This window comes from Rissa tridactyla, chromosome 5, assembly GCF_028500815.1.
Source record: "Rissa tridactyla isolate bRisTri1 chromosome 5, bRisTri1.patW.cur.20221130, whole genome shotgun sequence".
NCBI classification, from domain to species: Eukaryota; Metazoa; Chordata; class Aves; order Charadriiformes; family Laridae; genus Rissa; species Rissa tridactyla.
In genome coordinates this window covers 58888279-58911655 of record NC_071470.1, presented here as the reverse complement: position 1 = coordinate 58911655, position 23377 = coordinate 58888279, and the positions used below count along the sequence as shown (strand labels likewise).

Here is a 23377-nt window from a genome sequence, read left to right as displayed (position 1 = left end):
TTGGTGGTTGCAGGTATAACCTAAACAATCACAAGTTTCCAGTCTGTCTTGTGTTTTTATATGCTGTTCTCACTCCACAGGAACAGCTCTTCGCTGCACTAGGTGTACCAGGGAGTATATGCTCCAACTATCCTTGGCAGTTGCCTTCACAACCACCACCATGACTTAATTTTCAACAGCTCCAAGTGAATCTACCTTTTCTAACCAGAAGTAAAAGCCAGCCTACTTCTGTATCTCAGGCCACATCAGACAGAAGAAGAAAATGTCTGCTTCTTCATTTATTGTTTATTACTCATTTTAATTAGGTGCTTTAGATGACGGCTGAAAATGTTACACTTTGCAGTTTCTCTGCTAGGCTGCAGGAGCAGGGACTACACCGAGACTTACTTCAACTCGTACCACGCTTAAAACCAGAAAATTTAATTTCTGTTATGTATTTATTATAATCGGCACTAAACTCGCCTTCACCAGAAATAGTGATGACATAATTATGGTCTCATATATGAGAGTGTATCTGAGTTTCTTTGAGTTCTGTACTGAGCCATAAACTTAGGCCAGTGCATGCCTCCAGTACTAAGAGTTCTTCTAATTCTAAAAATAGATTCTTCACATTTTTCCCTGTATTGCAGCAAACCTACAATCCGATTAAATGCTGTTTATTGAAGAGAGATGAAGAAAAGAAATTACTCCGTCTCCATGCATTCTTCTTGCTCTGCCAGAAAGCAAACAATTCTGCTTTGCTCATTGATTACCAAAATAGTTTCTTGATGACTTGTTAATTTGATAGGTCAAGCAATTTATTAGGTGTTTCCTGTGTTTCCAGCTACAGTCTGCATTGCAAGGAAACAAGTAGTGTCTGTGGCATGGAAGATGAGTCTGTGTCTGATGAGAGCCATGTGTACCAAACTCCCATCTTTCATAAGTGCTGTCATTTTACAGATGTATGACCCTCTTCTCCTGGTTACAGAGGAAGGGGGGCTGGGGGAAGATAATGTACAGGGTTCAGTAGAGAAACCCTTGTAGGCAGAAACACAAATCATGTCATGCAAACCAGAACAGGCTACAGGAACATCACATCTCTTTGCAGAAGACAATAACAGATAGGACAGAGAAAGATGGAGTCCAAGATGATTAGGAAAACAGGAATGGTTAATGGATAACAGCAACGTGGCGCCAAGCAGTTCATTCCATGTCATAAAGATATGAGGCAACACAAACAGAGAGCAGGTAAAAGGTCTTTGAAATTCATCCAATCAATGCAGATGCAGATTTGTGTTCCCAGTATATTTGACAGAGAATAATGCAGACTGTGGAAAAATTAATGTATTTCAAATTAAATCTTTTGTTTTCTTAGCATCTCTTATTCTCAGTATGCAGTATATCATCTCCAATTTGAAATCACTTTTTCGGTTTGGTGTTTTGTTTTTTTTTTTAAACAGCTCTTCTCTGAGAATTCTAAGCACTTTCTTTTGCCTTCAAACCCAGGGTTAACATGTATTTTAGGAACATAATTTCTCTTACATCAGACCAGTAAGCTTGAGAAACAGTCTGAAACACATGGGAGTAATTCCACCCCACTCCTCACCTCCTGTAGAGATCCCTACTGTACCACTATTGCTGCAGAATTTGACTGGATCCCATTGCAGGGTGAAGACATAGAGGGATCACGGCTGCTAAGCTCCTGACCAAGAAGGTACTCAAAACTCTATTGCATACATAGATGGGGTAAATTGAGATATTATACTTCCTCTGAAGATTTAGAGTTAGCAGGGAAGACAGATTTACCTCTAATTCTACTCTGCATTTAAGGCACCTATTATTTTCTGTTTCAGTAGAAAATTGCTCACAAATCCTCAAATTTTCAGTGGCAATTTGTGGCAGCCCAGTTTAGCAGTACTCAGGATGTTTACACATGAGAAATGCTTGGGACCAGAGTATGGCTGACTTAGCTTGGGTGTTCAAGGGGAAAAAAAATTCCCTGAAGTCCTCACTGTTCAGAAGCTTGGATCCCTGGCATACACAAATTTGCAAGTACGTTTTGGGTCTTGCACAACCACCAGGTTCTCAGCAGAAAGCAACAAGATGGCATGCAAGCGCGTAACGGCATCTTTTGAATAAACCAGAATTTGTCTGAGAATCCAGTTAAACAACTTCTGCTCTTCCTTTTCACATAAGCACTCCTTGTAAGAAAGGCAGCCGTGTGTAGTCACTGTAAAGTGACCATCAGTAAGTGGACATAACTAACCAAAACCGACTAGTATTGGATAACTCTTCCAATCTAAATGACAGAAAATACAGGAACACGGCCAACAGCCACTTCAGTAGTGTGCTTGTTTTTCACTAAATCATTTACTTTCGTTGCTAGTGTTTATCCTTACCCAGGCAAAGATTTCATCGACTTCAGTGGAAATTCTGACTGTATGAGGAATGCAGATTTTTTTTCCTCCTGTAAACAGAGGTTCTCTGGAATTGCAGCCTGCACATAGTAAACCTCTGAAACAATTCAGACCCATCGTTCTAATTCACTGTGAACAGAGCTTCAGTATATCTCAGTTAACAATAAACATAGGCTCTCCTCCCAGTCCTATTGAAATCTATGGCAAAACTCCCAGCAATTTCAATAGGAGCTGTAGCAGACCCTGGGGCTTTCAAAGACCAGACACGCGACAGTTTAGCATTCTGCCTACTCTAACTACAGGTCAAACCTTGGGGATTGTAAAATACAAAAGAGAAAAAGAATGCATTTTCTGCCTGGTTGATGGAAACAAATGTAAACCAGCACTAACAGGCATTTATAATAAAAAGTGCTACATGGAGAGCATGAACCTCGTATCACTAAAAATCAATTTTATATACTCATCCTATAATAAAATTCAGTCAATGTAATGCTTTCCCACAGGTTCAAAATAACTAAATGACAGTTAAGTAGCGTCATTTGCCTCAATCAATTACATATAAGAGCTAAATAGACCAAAATAGGTTACATCTAACCTATTATAAAATAAAGAATGTTAATTACTGCAGAGTTAAGACTAAAATGTAACAGAAAATGATGTGGTTCTCTAGATAACAAAGTTAGGAAAACACAACTAAATCTCTGTATGCCATGATTACATCACATTTGATAACACTGTCCAAGATGCTGTTGCTTATTCTTTAGATAAATGTCCTAATCAATAGACACATGAAGACAAAATAAGAGTAATTAAGAGAGGTGTATTTGCCTCTCTATTGGTACATATCTATTGAAAGCAAATAGAATTCTCATCAGCAAAAACTACTTTGAGTCTAATTTGCAGTTTTTCTTTTGATTTATAGCTTTTAGAAACATCACGTCAGGGATATGGCAAATATTCAAGCATTTGCTTAGCTAAAAGATAAAGGGTTATAAAGCCAGCTGAGATACAACACAGAAAACAAGGTTTAGTATTATCGTACACTCAAAACTGCGGGTCACCTTTCTTCAAAACGAGAAAGAAGTAACATGTCCCCTATTGCACAAGGGTTTATGGAGGAGTCTCTTAAATGCCTGGTTCTTTGCATGACTTTTTGTCATTGACAGCAGTATAGAGAAAATTCTAAAAGCTGACACCTTTATGCCATTACCCAATTCAAAAAAATTGTATTAACAAAGTCTTCTAAGGGAAGTTTTCACACCTGAACCAGCAGCAAGCTTTCCTTGCGCTTGTACAAATACATGGGCTCATTGGAGACTGGCAGTACAACACCAACCAAACGCTTTTGATTTTCAAGGCATTTTAAAACACATTTCCCCAGGCAGCAATACCACTCCAGCTCAGTTTACCCCCATCTCTAACACTTGCTGCAACTGTCTGATGAGTCTGCTATAATCCAGATCAGTAAAATTATTTAGGTTTAGAAAAAACAAAACACTCCCAACTAAATCTTCCTGTCCCCTCATCTCACCTAAAAAACCCTAAGGATTTAAAGCATAATCAGGGTGATTTCAGTGGCCTGGTTTATAGCCTGGCTCTCCAGACAGTCACCTCAGCACAGCTGAGGAGGGCACAGACTGTGATGCAGGATTATGAGCTAGAGTAGAGAAGGACGGAGAACTTTTCATAGTGGCTTTGCCACTATCAAACCCATGAAAATAAACTACAACCTAAGTCTGCTTTTTTACTTTGACAAACTATGTAGTAAGCAGAAATAAGCACATAAAGAAAAGCTCAGCTCTGCTTAAGTCAGGGAGTTACTCATCACTTCAGTGAGGATTTCACCTTTTACATCTAACAGGATTTGTCTTTTTCAGTGTAGGCAGCCGAGGGTGATGGTATGCGTATTTTCTATCAGCTATGAGTGCAGGGCTTTCCCTGCCCCTAAAGAAAACAGCTTCTGAAGATCAGGCCCAAACATTCATTTTCTGTTCAGTACTCCTGGAAAATCCTCTCTCCTGCTTCCTTGGGCTTCTTAACCATTTGCACCTCACAGTATCCTATCTGTGAAATGGGTGTTAAAATATCTATCTCGCGTGGCATGGATGACAATTAATATTTCTGCTGAGTTTTGAGAGCCTAGAATGGAAGTTAGTATAGTATAAATGCCTGGTTTTGTTCCTAGTGTTCAGAAAAGCCTTTACAAAGCTAATACTTCGCATTAGGAATCTTTCTGATGGACAAGGAATGAAAGAGTGAATGGAACTACTGGTGTCACATCAAAAGAGACCCTCTATTCACCCCATCTCCCTTATTTATTTTTTGGCATTATCTTTTTCCTTCCTATCTTTCTAAGGCCCAAGGCATCAAAATTTACATTTTCTTTGCATTTTATCCTTAAGAAGAAAAGAAGGGAGAGGGTGGGAGGGGAAAATAACAGAGATAAAAGGAACAAACAGCTCTAGATATCAAGCTGTGTAACCAATTCCTTAAAGTTGGTCTGTGCTTTTGAATATTTTATAATTTATAAACTGAAAACACATTATGCTTTGACTTTCAAAGCTTAAGTCACATGCCTGTTGTAAACCTTCTAAAGGATAAGGAAACTGACAAAGATAAAAAAATATGCACTTGGTATTTTCAGATGATCCTGGTGACGTTCCAAATTTCTGTGGCAGGTGGTGTGGAAGGGATTTAGGAATCTCCCTGGTGGAGAGAAAGGGTGAAAGACATTTGGAAGGATGCTTGAGAACAGTTTTCAATCATATGAAAATGGGTCCAGATTCTCCCCTTAATCACTAGAATAACACCATTACCTGTTGCTTTTTAAAGGCTTTATAGTTTTAATGGTAATACTAAGCACAACAGGTGCAAAATCATAAGACAAAGATTTATTGCGTTACTTAAAAATTGCCATTTTGTGCAGTCCCCTACTGTGCTTAATGGCCATATATTTAATTTATTTGTGACAAGAGTGTGTGATCTGACTTGCCTTAACATTCTGTAATGTTCAGGGTAAGCTTTGTATTATATTCCAAAATTCATTCACTGAAGAAAGACTGCAAAGGAAACAATACACCACTGAAAGCAGGCCGATTAGAACATACCCATCTGAATGAGAAATTCAGTCAGATATTAAGAGGACCAGTGCCTACTAAGATGATAAGCCCCTCTATCTGTGAGCACACCAGAACAGAAGCACTGAGCATGGCTTTACATGCAAGATGTGAAATAGTTCCCTCCCAACTTTCAGCCAGAGCGGCAGCGTAAGAGACAGGCAGTACAGGGATACTGTACAACTTCAGCCCTTGAATTCTATGGTGATAAGGCAGACTCCCAGGATTAACAGCCCTGTCAAGGGTAGCTCTCTGAAGTGCTTATTTGTTTAGAAGAACCACCTCATTCATCATTAAGGAGTGATAGAAATGGAAGCCCTCTGACACAATATCTGAAGTCTACCTGGATGTATGTTTTCTTGCTATCATAGAAAGCAGGAGAAAAAACACTGCTATCTGGTTTTGAAAACAGTATTAAAATGAAATACATTACTTGTGTTTGTAATGTCTGGTTTCTAAGATGTTTATACTACTACCTTGCATAAAAATATTGCAAGCCGAATTGAAACTATGTACTTTACATGATGAGCAGAAGTATACCTATAGGAACAAAATCTTAAATACAGCGATACAATTTGATCTTAAATTAACCCTGCCCTTTAAGAGAGACAGTTTTTATTTTTACCTTCTCTGAACTTTAAATAGATGTTTCTGATAATGAGTAATGACACTTTTCTGGTAAAATCACAAAATCGATTTTTTATTAAGCTTCATTTACGTAAAAAGTGAACTCATCTAAAAATGTGTAATACGAAAAACCTGAAATCTAAAGATTTTTAATACATGGAGTTATTCCATGAATGATCCTATACTTCAAAATGAGAACCAACATTTGTGTTTCTTTAGTGGCTCGGGTTCCTCAAATCTGGGGTTTTATTCACAGTTCATTTTTCCCCTATATCTTAAAATTATAGGGGTGGGGTGGTGGGGGTGGAGGGTCTAATGACATATTTTAAGAGCTGTCAATGACTTGTAAATACTTTTCTTGAAGGCCAGAAGACTAAAATGAGGATGGTAAGAAGGAAAGGAGACTGAAGAATATAAAACACTACAAGAAGTGCTGGGAAGCTATCCCTTGCTCTGTTGGTGGTCTTGTAGATACTGAACCTAATTGGATGTTAGGAATTAAAGATATCTTGTTCTGTCATTTTGACAATGTGTGTAGTGAAGCAAACTAGGGAAGCTCTTGTTTTAACAATATAGACTCCATTAAAATACATATATAACTTTTGCCATTTACTATCAAGGGCGAGCATAAGATTTTGACAAACTTGTGGTAGGAAATGGGTAGTTTTGTTTTGCTATTAGTCCCATGTTTCATAGCTTGCTACCCTCTGCTAAATGCATTGGGGGAAAAAAACCCAACACAACAAAAAAACCCCAACCAACCAAAAAAAAACTTGTATTCCGTGTTTCATTAATTTCCTCCTTTTTTTTTACCTTTCTGCTGAACAAATGTGTATTGGGAAAACGATTTTAAATGACTGTGCAGGGCATGAGCATGCTCTCAACCCATATAGGAGCAGTCTGGCAATGGAGAATTTCACATATTTCATTTTGAGGAAAGGACAGAATCACTGTCTTCAACACAGTAATGGTGTGACTAGGAATACGAAATCTTGTCAATAATTTGGCATCATCATTGATACTGGCACTGTTTTTAAAATTACAAAGTGATAAATGTTGTCTACGACATGCTGTCAGTCACTGTACATTTGAAACCATCAGAGATTTCTGCTGTGCTTCTGATGTCTGTTTTTTTTTAAAGCATCTGATTACCCCTGACTGTTCAAGAACTGCTCCCTTAGAAAGTGCTAATTAAGATACTGAAGAGTCTCATCTAATATTTATACTTCTGGTGTTGCACTAGATCCTTTTGCAGTGCATGAACAGCGTCATGAAGAAGGAATTAGAAGCAGTATAGCTTTGAGCCTCAGATAATCCTTCACTGATTAGTGAGATTCGCATCATCACCTATTCTGAATGCACTCCTCTCAGGATGTTGATAAAGCCCTTCAGTATCACAATATGGACTTCCAAGCACAGCTACGGCTTTTCTACCCAATCAAAGTGAAACCCTCAGTTCACCTGGTTAAGCTAGCTAATCCTAAATCGGCTTTTAGATTGTCACTTAACAACTCTGAGGCACTCCAGAAGGATCCCGCACAAATCCTGTGGTAAATGAGGCCTAGGCTGAGTGAAAATGAACAAACAAAAAGCTTTAAAAATGGACAGCAAGTTCTTTATCTAAGACATATTTTTATTTCTTTAGAGTGAGAATTAAGATGTCAGGAGTTGGATAGTTCTGTTAAATTGGTCTTCAAATGATGATGTATGCCTGCTTAGATTCCAAATGATGACATATGACTACATATTAAACTGCGAACTAATGCAAATAATGTGCAGAGGGTTTGGTGCTTTGTCATTTTTGAACATGTGGATGACTAATATACAAAATTGCATGTTTTAATAAAGAATTTGAAAAGTTTCAGTAGTTTGTATGTTTGTTGCCTTTAAAAATGTCTGAACAATCTGAATTTACTGATTAACTCCCCAACAGTATGTCACCATTTTCTAATGAAATTTTTAGCAAAAGTTACAGTCCTGGGTTAATGGCTGTTCTCTGCAGGAAATTACTGTCGTCTAATCCCTGGAGCTACACACTATACAAAAAGTATTGAAAACCCTTCTTGTTTTCGGAAGAAAATCATCTCCGTTTTAGGCAGGGTCCAACCGTAAGCTGGCAGCAGTGTGGCTGCGGCTGCTGATTGGTGAGCTGAATGCAAGATAATTTTTGCATCTCTTACTAGAGACAGGCAATAGGTGCTGCCCAAGTAGGTTTGCACTTAGGCTTCTTAGATTTATGTAAATTTTCTGTACTGTAAAATTATTCCGCTGAATACATGGTGATTTGAAATCTCATACTGGAACTGATAGTAAGGTAATAATACAGGAAATACGCTCTGAAATTATTTTAGCACTAAGTGATACCTGGAAATTGAACTTGTAACACAGAATCACTCAAGTTTTAAAAATCATCCTTTTGCAATGAAATGAGGGAGCAAGATTCCCAACACTACCTGACAAGTGAAGGCACTCACAGCAAAAGCTATGACTGGCAGAGAATAAAGGTCTTGCCATCTGAAGCAGATCACTCAAGTACCAATGCAAGATTAAATAGAAACAACACACAGAGATCTAAGTTTATTATCTTTCATACTGAATTGTTGAGAAATAATAAATAGAATACACAAACCCTATACCCACGGTAGTTTATTTTGTCTTGTGGGAAGTTTTAACAGTTTCTGGGATTAAATGGCTTTCCCCTTCTGTGAAGGGTCTGATGTAAACTCTTGTACCGAGGCTTAAAGTCTTAAGGTTGTTAGAAGTTTCCATCAGTCAGTCTGTATGTCAATGGATAAAAAGTTGGTTGCTGATCTGACCTGTTCATCGCTCTCTGGAAAGATGCCATCAAACTACAGACACATTTAGCAATGCTGGGGGAAGAGGGGGGATTGGGAGAAAAGAGTTATTCAGTGAGAAAAGTGAGTTTCTTTGTGCATCAATGCCAGGACATTGAGACAAAGCCTTAGAAAACTCCAAACCAATTTTGCACATGCGTATGCTCATTTTGTAATTGAAGCCTCCACTTTATATAAAATCCTGAGAATTACATATGTTTGTTGGTTTAACAGAGGAGAAAAAAATGGGCTACTTTTTATTTCTGAGACAGGTTAAAATAGGCTTTGCTGTTTAACACGCTAGCTCCATGATTTCACTGAGCAATGTATGTTTGCAGAGTTACACATTAGTTCCCTGAAGAACAGCATAGCAAAATGTCTAGGAAAACTGCAGTAGATAAAAATCACTGTTAATTTAAAGTTACCTAATATCCATTCACCTGGACAAGATTAATAGTTACAGCACTTTTAAAATTTATTTTAAAATAATTTTTAAATCAATCTCCTAGAACTTCTGAAAACTGCAAAAACCTCTCACTTAAATCCAGCTTATTATTTTTTCTCTATTAACATGCTATGAATTTATTTCCACTGATGCATTAACTACTTTTTATGCTGAGATTGTTTTTCTAATTGCTTAAATTCATCATTTTAGATGCTTTTAGAAGAAAAAAACTGTCTGCTTTTGCAGGTGTCATACTGAAATGTCTTTAATGAGATTCAGCATTTTCTACCACCTGACAAACTTAAGTCGTGCTTTTGTTTCTCACTCTTTAGATCCAGATGTATCCATCTCTAAATTTATACTTGCAAATATTAGAACAATCCAGGACAAAATCCTGAAATACAATATTTAGGCAACATACTTTTTTTTTTTCCCCAGCAATGGGAGTCTTGTCTCCAAAAGAACTGAGTAAGAAGGGACTGGCAGTTTGTCTGCATTTTGGCAAAATAGGTTTCCTGCCTCTAGTGATTCCCTTAATTCAGTTGTCAGCAGAGAGTATCTGTAGCAAGGATTTAACCTATAAATTGAAGGGAAATCTTATTCTGAAGCATGAGAAACAGTGGCTGTCAAAGGCCAGATCCTGAGATTAGGTTTTACTGCCCAGAGATTAAGTTAAGGTATTTGAAGGTAGTTTAATGATCCACAGATCACAGACTGTTCTTTGCATACCAGTCCTGCTTTGCAAATTTACAGGAACCTGAAAGCACTGCTAATTTACATGTTTTAATATATCAGGACCATATTTAGTGGAAGCTGAAAGCACTTTTAATTTACATATTTAAAAAATATGGTGACCGTATCTGGAAAAGAATAAAACAAAACATAACGGTATATGTTCTGAAAAAATGCAGCCTTATTTGATTAAAGTTAAAAATGCAGCAGACTCAAGAGGTATTTTCACTGTGGCCACATAGCTTGAGGGATGTATTAATAGTCCTAATTTAGGCCGTACTGTATTAATAGGCCTAACAAAGGTGTAATGAATGGGATCCAGCTCACCCAACTTAAGATGTCCACCCTGGTGATAGGAGTCCCAGTAGACTACCTATTTCCTCCGTATGGCTTGTAAAGAGTTATAAGACAATTGTCACATGTTACTCATCTGATGTATTTCAACAGCTGTTTCAGACTGAGATGGCCTGCATGGGTTACTTTCCTCTGAGCATACAGACTGCCAGCAGCTACCCGTTTAGATGTAGACACCTGAATAGGGTCAGATGAGTCCTACTGTGTGAATGCCAATATTTATCTTCCAGACTAGAATGGACAGTAAGTCCAAAGAGAAATATTTCTTTTGTTCAGGTTTGTAAAAGTACCCTTCCAGGCTGTATAGGAAGCTACAGTGGCTTCCATAGCTATACTATGTGATCTGCTTTGTAGCAGGTCTGTAGGTCCGCAATGGAAATTGTAGCTCATCCACTTCCAAGTAAAGTTTTACTACAAGTGAAAGACTGCCTAATGCACATGTTTTTGAAAATGGCATTTAGAGATCAGCTATACCGATCCTGCATATGGCAGGCATGTCACATGCCAGAAGCTGATGATGAAGGTGCTCAGGTCAGGGGTGCGTCTTGTCGCACCCTGTTTGTAGTTGACCAAAGCAAGCTAATAAAAGTTAACTAGGTTAATTTTTATAGCTCTTTCTATTAGCCAAATGCAGAGTTTATCATTCAGGAGAAAGGTAGTATCATGATAGATGGAAACCAAACATTAAGCACAGACAGCACAAACAGAAGCCAAGCATAGGTCACTGGACAATCAAGTCGGGCAACAACAATGGTTTAGGAGTGACTGGGGGCATAGTTCAACACACAAGACAAACCCGTTGGTTTGCAGAAAGTAGAATATTCTTTTGAATTTTACTGATTAATCTGTTTTTCAGAAGGAAGAGTTGAGGAGTCTTTTGAAACCTGTCAACAATTCATTCCTCTTGTCACATTTTCTTGAGAGAGGTGGAGAACTCCTATCACAAACCTTTGTGGTAGGTCACTTGGTGATAATCAGTATCTGATGGGGTGGAATAATCATGTTACACAATAGTGTAAATTATAAAACCCCCAAAGAATCTATTACAGACAGAAAGGGTCAATATACAAAGAACAAAACAGCTGAAAAAGTAGACCCAAAGCACGTCACTGAAAATGGTTATAAAACTAGGCATGCTTATGTCTAATAAGATAGATGTTCTTGGCCTTGATTTCTTGGAAGATTTCCCTGTATGTCAGTATTGAACCAAGCACTTTGGAATAGCATTAGGAATTTATATCCTGGAGATGCCATCTTTTAGACAAAATAAAATCAATGTCCCAACTAGTCAGGATTTTTTATTGTTTGTTCCAAAATGAAGTGTCTTTATCTCCAGTCTTCAACAGATTCCAGATCCTGTCATAATTCGGTTCTCACTGCCGTGTCACTTAGATCTTCAAATTTACATTATGGTCCAGTTACACTGTGTACACAAAAGTGATTACAAACTACCACTGCTCTTGTGGCACTGCACGGCTCTTTAGTAACACTGAATTTGCGTGGAGTTGTATTTTATAATACATTCACAAAGAAAGGCACTTTAGTACACTGTATCACTACTAAAAGTATATTCCTGTAAAATAACAATTTATAAACCACCGTTAAAAGGATCTTCTGTTTTCTTTCATCTGTTTTTAAATGTTTTATATTTATGAAGAGACCAAGCTTATGTGACCTGGGCTAGCATGTTTTCTTCATTGGAAAGAAAAAGGAAGGATATTACCATTGTAATATACTAGTGAATGAAAATAAAACCTCAAGAGGATCAGAACCTAGGACTGCTAATGTAAGAGGAAACCACATTTACTACATTTAAACAGACAATTGCAGGAATAAACTGAATGAATTGTCCTTTAACTTGAAAAGAAAGGAAGAGAACGGAAGACCTTATCATTACATTCAGCGTACTGTTCTGGAACAGGTAAAGAGAGAAAACTTACTGATGTTGATGATATCAGACTCATTTGATAGTTGCACGTTGTCTATATGTGCATTTGTGCATGCCTATATCTGTTTATTAGCACTGCATATATTCCAGTTTTTTCTAGCGAAGGTCACTTAAAAGGCAAAGATATGGCCAGTGAGTACCTCAGAAAATAAATTATGGGGTTTTTTTATACTGATCTGTGGTTATCTAAACCAGAATTTACTATTAATTTAATTCCAAGCTCCCGATTTATGGAAAACTTCAATTAAATCAAATTCACTCCTGAATTTGTACTGAATCTAGGGCCATCTCCACTCTACCAACAGTACAGAGATGTCAGAAATAAAACATTTCAAGTTGGCAAGTTTTTACATAAACTGTATTCCAGGTGAGACTGGCTTGTTGGGAAAGCTGTTTTAAAATACATTTAAAACCATGGGAAGAGAAAAACTCACTGGATAATGAAGCTGCAGTTCACTGAACCTGTGGCAAATTTTCCACTGACTTCTTGTGATACCAAGTTTCCTTCCTGTAACTGAATGAATCTCAGGCATTCAAAGTCCATGCACCTTTGGTCTCCGTGTATTTGCATTAAAGAAAAAATGTATTTGTAGCATATATTGTGCAGTTTTCAGCAAAATATAGATGCACATGCATATTAACTCTATTTCTTTCTTGTCTCACAAGCCCATCCTGAATTGCAGCTTCCCTTGAACAATTCTACCACGTGCAACTAGGACTAGCTCACAGATCCAAATCTAATTCCATGTCCAGCTCCTTCCCTCCCACTTCAGCATGATCCTCATCTTGGCCCCTAAAGAAAATGCTACTATTGCAAAACACAGGGAATTTTCACCCTAAAGTAATAAATCCAATTCTAACTATTTTAATAATGTGCTAAGAGACACAAATTAAAAAAAATCCAGCACAAACAAAAAACAAACCAAAACAAGAAAAGCACATGCCTTAGGATGGGCTTCTAATCCTAGAAGAACATGAATTTCATGGCCAAATTTACCAGTTAATTGAGAACCCCCCAAACTCCCATTTAAATCCATGGTTTGGGAATCTCACTGGATTTGTTGTTTTTAAGAATTCAGATTATAATTCTGAATCTTGCTACTTTAGTAACTGCAACATGAGGTTGCGCTGGGATAATCATCCTTTTGTAAAAATCTCATGACTATGTTCAGTGATACTTGGAAAAAGCATAAAGTCCAGACACATAGAACCAAAAATGAAGAGGAGGATGAAAAATCCCACCTGATTTTTCAAAATCTTATAAATAATTTGACGTTTGGTTTACTTCAAACCCATTCTTAATCTATCTTAACTATTATGTTCATGTGTTTTTTTTTCTAAGACACTACCCTCCCCAGTCATAATAAACAAGTGACCATACTGAACAGAACTGTGAGAAGAGGATCTGGCAAACTAAATAAATAACCCTAAATAAGAGCAAAAATATCCCACTGCAGGAATGCAGAGTTCTATCTGCATCACTGGCATTCTGGAAAGCTGAAGTGTTTTATAGGCCGTACCATATGCTAGAGAATAGAAGACACTCATGGGCATTTTTTTGAAAGCAGGGAATTAGCCTTTGGGAAGTTTTCATGTGTTTGTGGAAACTCACAATCTTCCCATCATTTTCAGGCATCTGTGATTTTCTTTCTTTCTTTCATTTTTTTTTTTTGTGTAACATATGGAACTGTGACTTCAAAACATGCCCTTGCATCACTATGAATTGTGTATTTCATTTCTGTAATCCTCTATGGCAGCCAGAGAGAAAATACATTTAAAAACTTACTGTATTTGTTGTGTAGTTAAAGGGATAGCTTGAGCTTCCTGTATTACAACTTCAAGCTTGAAGCCTCCTCAATGAAATAAAAATGGCTAGTAAGTACTGCTTTTGGGCTGCAATAATTACCATGTGTGGTGCTTAAAGCCCAGCTACCATCATAACTGAAAGAACAAAGGAACAGTAATTTTAATCTATCTAGGCTTTTGGATACAAACATCATTATCAAGAGTCCAGGAAGAAATGTGGAGAAAAAAAGAATCTATTCTGTGATTTCAGAATATTTTATGATGTATGGCAGAAATACCCTTCCTCTAACTCCATCATGTTGTGTATAGGTTATACTTGAGCAATTTACAATATAATCAATATAATACCCTGAAACAATATAATGTTTCCAGGTGGAAAATATTACTGATGCCAATATGCATTACAAATGCTAGGAAAATGTCCCACTTATCAACTAATATTTAAAAATAGTATTGCTTTGTAAAATTATTTTCTTTGAGTTCATTACAGTGCTCTGAATATCTCTACATTTTTAGTTTACATAAAAAATAAAGAGAAACATCTTTGCGTCAATCCCAGCAAATTTTTAAGTCACAGAGAACCTGCTAGCATTACATATATTATAAATGCAGATAAAATACAGGAATGTTTATTAGTAGTTCTTTGAAGAGCCTTCAGCCCCTTCACAGTTTTCAGATGAAAATAGAAACTCATCCACCCTGTGAGCACACTTCTCAACAAATATGCGTATACTTGGAAAAAATTAGGGTTCTCCCATAATTCTCTTCCACTTGCAGGACACCAGTTAGGGAGAAGCAGCTAAACTATTCTAAACTGTCAGGCTGCAAGTGTTATTTGGGCACTTCAGAGGACTTATTTTTCTTCTCACATGCCGCCTACCTACATCACTACCAAAACAACACAGTTTGCCATTAACAACACACCATGTTAACGAAAACTGGTCATTAAAAATTTACCACAGACTAAACTTGCCAACTCATTACATTGTTTTACACACTGACATTGAAACGTACTTGTCTACATAAAATGGAAAAAGTACACTTGTGATGTGTTAATCCCAACTTATTTCTACTGTGCTTATTGATTTGAACACTTAAAACTGGAACTCTGAATTACTCATGGTAACTCTGTACAAATAATTTCAGTGAAATAAATGGGCATAACAAGGTTGAGCATACGTAGCATTATTTGCAGTCTCTTCTAAGTCACTAGTTCATAATGAGTCATCTTCATTATACCCAGAGAAATGCTACTGCTAGCAGAGTTTTGAAAGTACCTACAAGAATTAATTTTTGCCATTCAGGCTTAACATGCATAGCTCAGCCTCTGAACGCACTGGGATGTTTATATAGCTGCACACATAACATACTGAGACAAGGTAAATCCCCACTTTTCTTTCTTGTCTTTCAGGTATTTTCAGTGGTTTCTTTGTATTTGTCATTCTATTTGAATTTTGCAATCCCAATTCTCAAAACCAGCTGAAGAGTAAACAGAGAGGCTTTGCAACATGAAAAAAACAGGCAGATGAACAATAGATAGCAAATGATGCAAGCTTCTTTTGCATGTCTTCCTTTTAAAAAAAAATAAATTTAGAGTAAAAGCTTTTCTAAGAAAAAAATGTGCAATCAAGAAATAATTTTAACTGGCTAAGAGGAGGCATTCAGTATCTTTGATACATACTCAAAACTCTTTGTCAGGATTTTTTCAGTGGTGTTTTTGTTTTTTTTGCTCAATGTCTGTGGGAATTACCTGACTATTTTCAGTCAAAAGCTGCTGGAAAGGCAACCGGATGGCTCCCATCTCTGACACTGCAGTCCATTCTGTGTAGTCTTGTCCACCTTCTCCTGGGGCTCCCTGGAAATAAAAATCATATCACTAAGTAAATCGTGCACTTTCTTTCTGTTTCTCTCTAGATGGCAGCATTTGTCTTAAGGACTTCCCTCTAGATGAACGTTTCTCATACAGGAGTAACAATAAGGGCTCAAGAAAACTACTGTCAGGGACCTGAATTTCTTTGCCATTTGTTTTGGTTTGATTTTCTTATTTTTCACTGTTTCTTTTGATGGGTTTTGTTTGGGAGCATGCATAGCTTTTTACATCAATAACTGAAGTTGTTTTATCACGAATAGTTAAAAGCTAAATATCCCAGTACAATTGTGTGCATGAAATCAAAATACAGTGGGAGTTCAACTAACAAAATAACAACATGCAGAGAGTAAGCAAAATATATTAAATTGACATGGATTAAAATTAATGGGTTGAAAACTTTCCCCCAAATTCCAAACACATCTGACATAGCCTGAAAACAGTTGGGCTCGCCTTGCTTTCAATTTCTGAACTCTGTATATTTGGTATAATTCAATATACTGAAAAATCATGTTCTTGAGCATTCCTGGTTTTCATACAAACCCTGCAAGGACTAGACATACAAAAGACTGATTTCTAAGGATGAACACACCTTCACATTTTAAAATCAAACTTTGAACCATTTGATGTTTGCTGTTTGCTAAAACTCGGATCTCCTACTCTATACATTTAGGGGAGGATCTCAGTCCAGTTGCATAGCCTCATTAATTTGCAGGTCTCTGACTGCTGGCAAGGAGACCCAATTAAGAGGCATAATCTACATTGTTGGGTAGACTACCATAATAGTTCTTATTGTATTCCCTTATCCCAGGTATTCCTGTTGCTTGCTCATCACCAGAAATAGCTATTTATTTTGATAGTCCTTACTCTAGTCTTATTCATCCTTTTAGTAATTCATGACTAGAACTCTTACTTCTACAAAATAGTTACACTGAAAAGTGTTTATTTTTTTATTTGCGAGAGTATGAAGATGTGATATCCCTAGCCTGCATTAAATGAAAGAAATGAGAATTACCTAAAATGGGAAAAATGTAGTTTATGATTAATGCATTTTTTTTCCCAAATAAATGCTATTCATAAAGAGAAGACACATATTTTATTAGATGTACATACAGTCTTGTTGGCTTTCAAGCAGATCATAGATGCATTATACATCCCCCTAGTAAATTTGTCCATCTGTAGCCTTCCCTGAAAGGATATACTGCAGTCATAATTAATCTGCATTTTTTAGTGCATCACCACTTGTACTCACAGTAGGAAAAGAATGCTATCCATTGTGGTAATTTTTTAGCAGACATATATAACTCATTCCCTATTTACTGCCTTCTATGTACAGTCACTGCCACAATGTTTCCAGATTTTTTTATTAACTTGTCCATCAGCCAGACCTCCACTGCCAGCTCTGCCTATACTCTGAATCGCATGCAAACTAGATATTTTTTTAAAACGAGCCCCTTTTTCATTTTTCTCATGCTTCCTCTCCTCTCCTCCCTGTTTGCATTTGCCTCTTAGTCCCCCTACAACTTCTTGACAATTAGTCTTTGACCTGGGCTGGCAAGCTGAGCCCATGGATCCTTGGCTGTCACAGCCATGGCGTTCCCCTGGACAAAACAGACCTGCTTAAGATCCGTGTCTTGGTCTCAACTGGAATACTCGTCTTAAAAGGCCACAATGTAAGGGGAGATGTTGGCATTTCACTACTCGTTATTAATAATTGAGAAAAGGAAGAATATGTAAAAATGAAAAAATCTCAAATATACAGTACAAGTGGGCCAAGTGTTAACTTATCTAGCAAAAAAAAATAAAGTAAAAACGTAAAAATGTAATGCTGTAGCATTTTGATCCAGTGTCCCTATTTTATCAGCTTATCTCGGCCTCATCTGATGAATACCTAGCCATTCAAGAATTTATTCTCCTCTCTCTCTCTCTCAGAGGAAACTTTTGCAATTATTTTTAAAAATAGTGTTGTGGAGACTTGGTGGCCAAATGCCTATTGATCATGTGGAAAGATACATTCCTCTTCTGACTTCAAAGACCACAGTGCTGTCCAAGGAACTAAAACTGGCAGCCAAAATACCAGGGGAGAAATAGATAGGGGTAAGGACAGAAAGATTGTATCTCAGAGTGAGGAAAAGAAACAATCATCTTCAAACTCTTCACTTAAATTACAGCAAAGGTACAAAGCTACTGCAAGGTGCCAGACTTGTTGGAATAACTTTTGAAGATAATAAGAATTATTTGAATAAATGGGTTATAAATCTACTTGACAAAACCATCTATAAAGGTACAAAAGCAGCAGTTTTTTCTTAAGTTGATAGGAACAGAGAGGTCATGTTTAATTTAATAATCAAGCAATCCATGGACATTAAAACAAATGGCATACTCCAGATACATTTTCAAAGAGGGCGGAAAAAGTCATCATATTGAAATCAGATGCCATGTGCATCACACATCATTTCTTCCTGTACTGTACTCCTGTCCTGTCCTGTTTTTTCCAGCTTTAGAAAGCTGTTTCTGTTTCTTCTCCCCCAGTTGATATGATCCAGTTAAATCCAAGCTTTGGAGACGCTTGCATGAAACATCAGTGATTACTTGATTTCTCAGCATATAAATCTAACTACAAAACTTACTATGTAGGACTCTGTTATGAGGTAACTTTTCCTATGCAACATTTTTGCCTCAGCTGCTATCTGCCCAGAGACCTGCGTTAACATAACACTGACAAAGCTGATCTCCATATAACATATTAGGCAATTGTTTTCCCAGAACAACCTGATAAAGCAACAAAAGGATCAGACCAGGCCTTTCAGCTTTTCAGTAAGCAGCTTCCATGTGAGTTCAACTCCAAGCAGCTTTTAGCTTCTAAAAATCAAGGCCACAAATAGCTTCTGTTACATACGATCTGCTTGGAGAGGAAGCTCTCTCTTTAGCTTGCCGCTCTGCCAGCTTTCCAAAACCGTTTTCTGCTTCTCAGGACTTTGTCAGACACACTTACACCAAGCAACAGCTCAATTCCTATTCTCCCTTCTCTCCACCTCATCTGTCCCCCTGCAGCGCAGATGATCCGCAGGATCGAGCTGGAGATGTCTGTGCATCTGAGCAAAGGGTGCAAGCAGAAGATGAGGGCAGGCAGCCTTCCTGATTCTCAGTGGCTTAATTAATTGGGACAGATAAAAGAAGTTAATCAGATTAAGCACTGTCTCATCCCACGCCTGCCCAATTTTGCCTGTGCTACCACCACTTCTCAGAGCATGGAAGGCAGAGTTGTGCCCTTGCCTTAACTACACTCTTCTGTTATATTTCATTCTGTCCATAATTTAGCAAATGTCCTGATTTGCAGGTTTTGGCATGCCTCAGCTTTGCCTGGTAAACCTCCTTAATCTGAGCTGAGAGTAATACTAGGATGTCTCACATTCATCTCCCACATTTATGCCACCAAAAGGGCTCCCCAAGAGCTGAAGGGAGGACAGAGGCTGCAGAAGTTCTGTGGGCGCAGCCAGCCATCAGGAGAATTGCAGCACCAGTACCTGCACAAAGCCCCATAAAAACTGGAGTCCTCTCTTCAGATGTTTAATCACTGAAACCCTACCCTGGTATATTAGCAGGCAATCAGAAAAGACCTTCAGCAGAAACTCTGATAAAGGATTTACATATTAGCGAGGCTATTTTACTGCACACGCCGTTTGCGTGCTTATACCTTGCTTGCTTGCTAAGGAGAATGTTGCAATGAAGTATTTTGAACACCTATTACTGAATGTAAATGTTGGTACACAAGTTTGGGGCCTCATTTCCAATTTGGCATCAGTTTACTCTGCAGTATCAAACGGTCTATATATGAGGACAAATTTGAACGAGGTAGTAGACGTTAATGTCTGTGAATTGTGTGGTTCTGTTAACAAGAAAATAACCAACATAAATACAAATACTGAACAGGAAGAATACTAGCCAAATTGATTCACATATACAATGCAAGTTATATTACTAAGCTCTGAGTTTCCTGATCCACTTCACATGGAAGAAACTCCTTCACAAAGTCATTACAATCAGTTAGCAGTATCCGTATTTTGCTTCACCAAATTGAATGTTTAAAAAAACTAAAAATGTTTTGCATGGCTTCATAATTTTGCTCGCTAGTCCTTCCAAGAGCTCTAATTCCTCACATTTATTGCAACACCGTGAGAACACTTATTACATAAATATACAATCACTTGTTCAACACTGTCCTTACAATTTACAGATATGCAAAACAATTGAGCTTGGTATGCAGCTGAATAATATATGCAGGTACATATAGAGAAAAGCATAAAGGAGATAATCCAAGTAATAATTTTGCTCTTACACAGTTCTAATTATAAGTGCTTCAGAATAGCCATCCATCCCCTGGAATGTCTGATACTGGACTAAAGCTGAAGACAGAGAATGGAGTTTGGAAAGTAGCCACCTAATGAGCAATCTTAAAATCCGCACTTGTTTGTGCAACTTAGTACACGGGATTGCAGTTAACAGCCAAGGCTCTGCATCGCAGGCAGATGTGAATTTAACACTCTGTGATCTTTACCAGATGCTCTGAACCTTGGACTTACAATAGTTTTGCCTGTCCACTTTCAGATGTCACCAGCCTCCACTAGCAATTAAGAGATTGTCTTTCCTTGCAAATGTACGGTTTTTACGTACTGTTTAGATGACTGACTTTGACAGATCAAGAACTGATCTCACACCAGTGTATTTCCACTGGCTGAAATGGAACTCTTCATGGTGTGAATAAGTATATGCAAGATGGTTATTTGTCTCTCAGGTTGAAATATATTAAGTCACTATATTTTTTTCATTTTGTCTAGTTTTCTAGTTCAGGTCGTTTAAAGCAATTACACGATCAAATACTCGTGCTTTTTCTTTTAAAAAAAAAAAAAAAAGGAAAAAGAATTCCCAGTCTTAACAGAGTTCAAACACAAAGTTGGGTTGTTCTTTCCTGTTTGATACTTTTCTTTACCAGTTAACAAATAACTCTGAATTCTACTGACATATCTATTAAGGTACTTACACCACCACGTTTTTTTTATGTTCCTTAAGGCCAAAAGAGGTTTTCTTCCCCACCTCCCCCTTTCCACTTTTTTTCATGAAAAAAATTCAAATGAATACATCAAGTACTTTTCAGCAGCCTTCTTCCTTGTCCTCTAAAAAAATGCTTCCAATTCAGGGAACTTAGTATGGCAAAAATTGGAATGCATAATTACACAAAAACATGAGCTTACTAATAACTGGAGTGATCAAATGACATTGAAATCACAGAAGCAAAATAAGAATTTAGATAAACAGTAAAGTCATGTCCTGTATCTTTCATGGGGACATAATTCTAGAAAATAAATATTAAGAAGGCAGAAGAGTCTGTTTATAAGACCCTGAAGTTTTAAAACAAATCTTGGGATTGTCTAGTATATGCCATAATAATTTCCATATTCTGAATCTCTTGAGTTTTTTAAAACTGCATTTTGATAGTTTGATCCAAGACTTATTCACAGTAAATTGAGAACTCTGAAGCTTTGCAAAAGATTAGAGCAGCATTTCTGCCAGTAAAAATATAAGAACAAAGTACAGACCCCACTTGGCTCAATTCGTCTTTTTTTCCCCCTTTTTCTTTTCTAAAGTGCTCCTTGCTCATCTTTGCCCTGGGACGTTATGCAGCAGACTGATCGCTTAAGTTCACATGCTTTTTATCCATTAACAGCCTCTGCCAGAAATACTTCAACTCTTCCTGGAGCTAAGACACAAAGATTGCCAAGAAAACTGCCTGGCTGCCTGTGTACTCCCAATCCACTAGGTGTCTTACTAGCTCGCCTGAAGGCAGCATCTGCAAGTCTGGAATGACATTGACCTTGCACAGTGGCCTCCCATCTCTGGCAAGACAGGTTCTCGTCTCTACCACATAGTGTTCCAGTATGGGTCCAGGGGGGTCATCCTGCTTCTGAAAGAGTTCCTGTGTATTCTATGGTATGGGTTGGCATAGCAGTCAGAAGAACCAATAAAACTGTAAAAGAACGTACTGAAAAAACCCCAAATTGTTATACGAAGGTTGTTCTTTACTGATGATGTTAAAGGAAAGGCTTTATACTCCATAAGGGAAGACAACTCCAATCCCTTTACCCATAAATATTATGGCAAACAGCACTGCATTGTCCATATCCCATCAGTCTCCTGGGCTTTGTGGGCAACAGAAGGATTGATGTGCTCCTTGTTGCCTAATAGGAGCAAATGATCCAAGAGGTCACTTTGCAAACTTGAGCTCTTTGCCCTGATGTGGCTCTAGAGCCTCCCTGACAAACCACCACTCCCCATGATCCACAGTGGCTTCAATCAATGGAGATGAATGAGTTACTCTAGCGGTGAAGATGTACAGAAACTTTCTTCTATAAGTCATGGTCCATTCAACTGAGTTCCTACTACAAGTTTCAGGGTTTTCATTAAAATATAAACACATTTTACACTTTCTTAGGCCATGCCCTTCTGGTGATCACGAAGCGCAGATGGACAACTGAGGAGTGTGATTTGCTGGAGGAGGTCAGGAAAGCTTATGCTGACTTTAAAATTCCAAGTTAGTTGTCTCTTAAAGTCCAGCAGTGTGGAAAAATTGAGCCTTTGAAAAAATTGTTCCCACATAGAACTGGTGACAATGGGCTGTTTTTCAACTTAGATGCCCAGAAGATGAGGGTACCTTTAACTTTGAGGCACTAAATAGTTAAACAGAAAAGCTCTCTGAGCTCTCTCTGGTCCCCTTGCCCTTTTCCGCACTGGTCTTCTTTTTCATTTATCCCCTTTCTTTGCATCTGCGTTTTTCTGCTACAGCAGGGGAGGGCAGATTTTTGGGTGTACTGATACACTCTACAGCAAATGCCTGTTCACAAGGGGAAAATTCACCCTTTCCCTTTTACTCAAATTGATGGGAAATCGTTTTCATGATATATATTGTACACCATGCCTCTGTAGGCATGGAAATTATTAAAACCACTCTAGCAAGAGCATTATTATGGAACATAAAAGCTATTGCTGCATCATTTGACCATTCTTCCTAAGCATAAAAGGGAAAACATTGTGCCAATGTCTCAACAATTTCTGCGTAGCTTTGAAATACAAAAGAGGGAAACATAACTAAAGACTGTGTCACTTCATAAAAATATGATGGAAAATGAAAACCCGGGTTCTTATTTTCATGTCCATGTCAAGCTGGAATGTTTTTCTACTTTTCCAGTCTTAATGT

The 23377-nt window shown here is 37.6% G+C and overlaps 1 long non-coding RNA gene across 1 annotated transcript in view; it reads right to left on the bottom strand.

Moving 5' to 3' along the window:
• Positions 1 to 23377, bottom strand: part of LOC128910330 (uncharacterized) — a 148837-nt gene that overhangs the window by 103181 nt on the left and 22279 nt on the right. The window contains exon 2 of the long non-coding RNA XR_008466689.1: positions 16009 to 16113. This is a non-coding gene — a long non-coding RNA (uncharacterized LOC128910330). The remainder of the gene's footprint in view (positions 1 to 16008; positions 16114 to 23377) is intronic.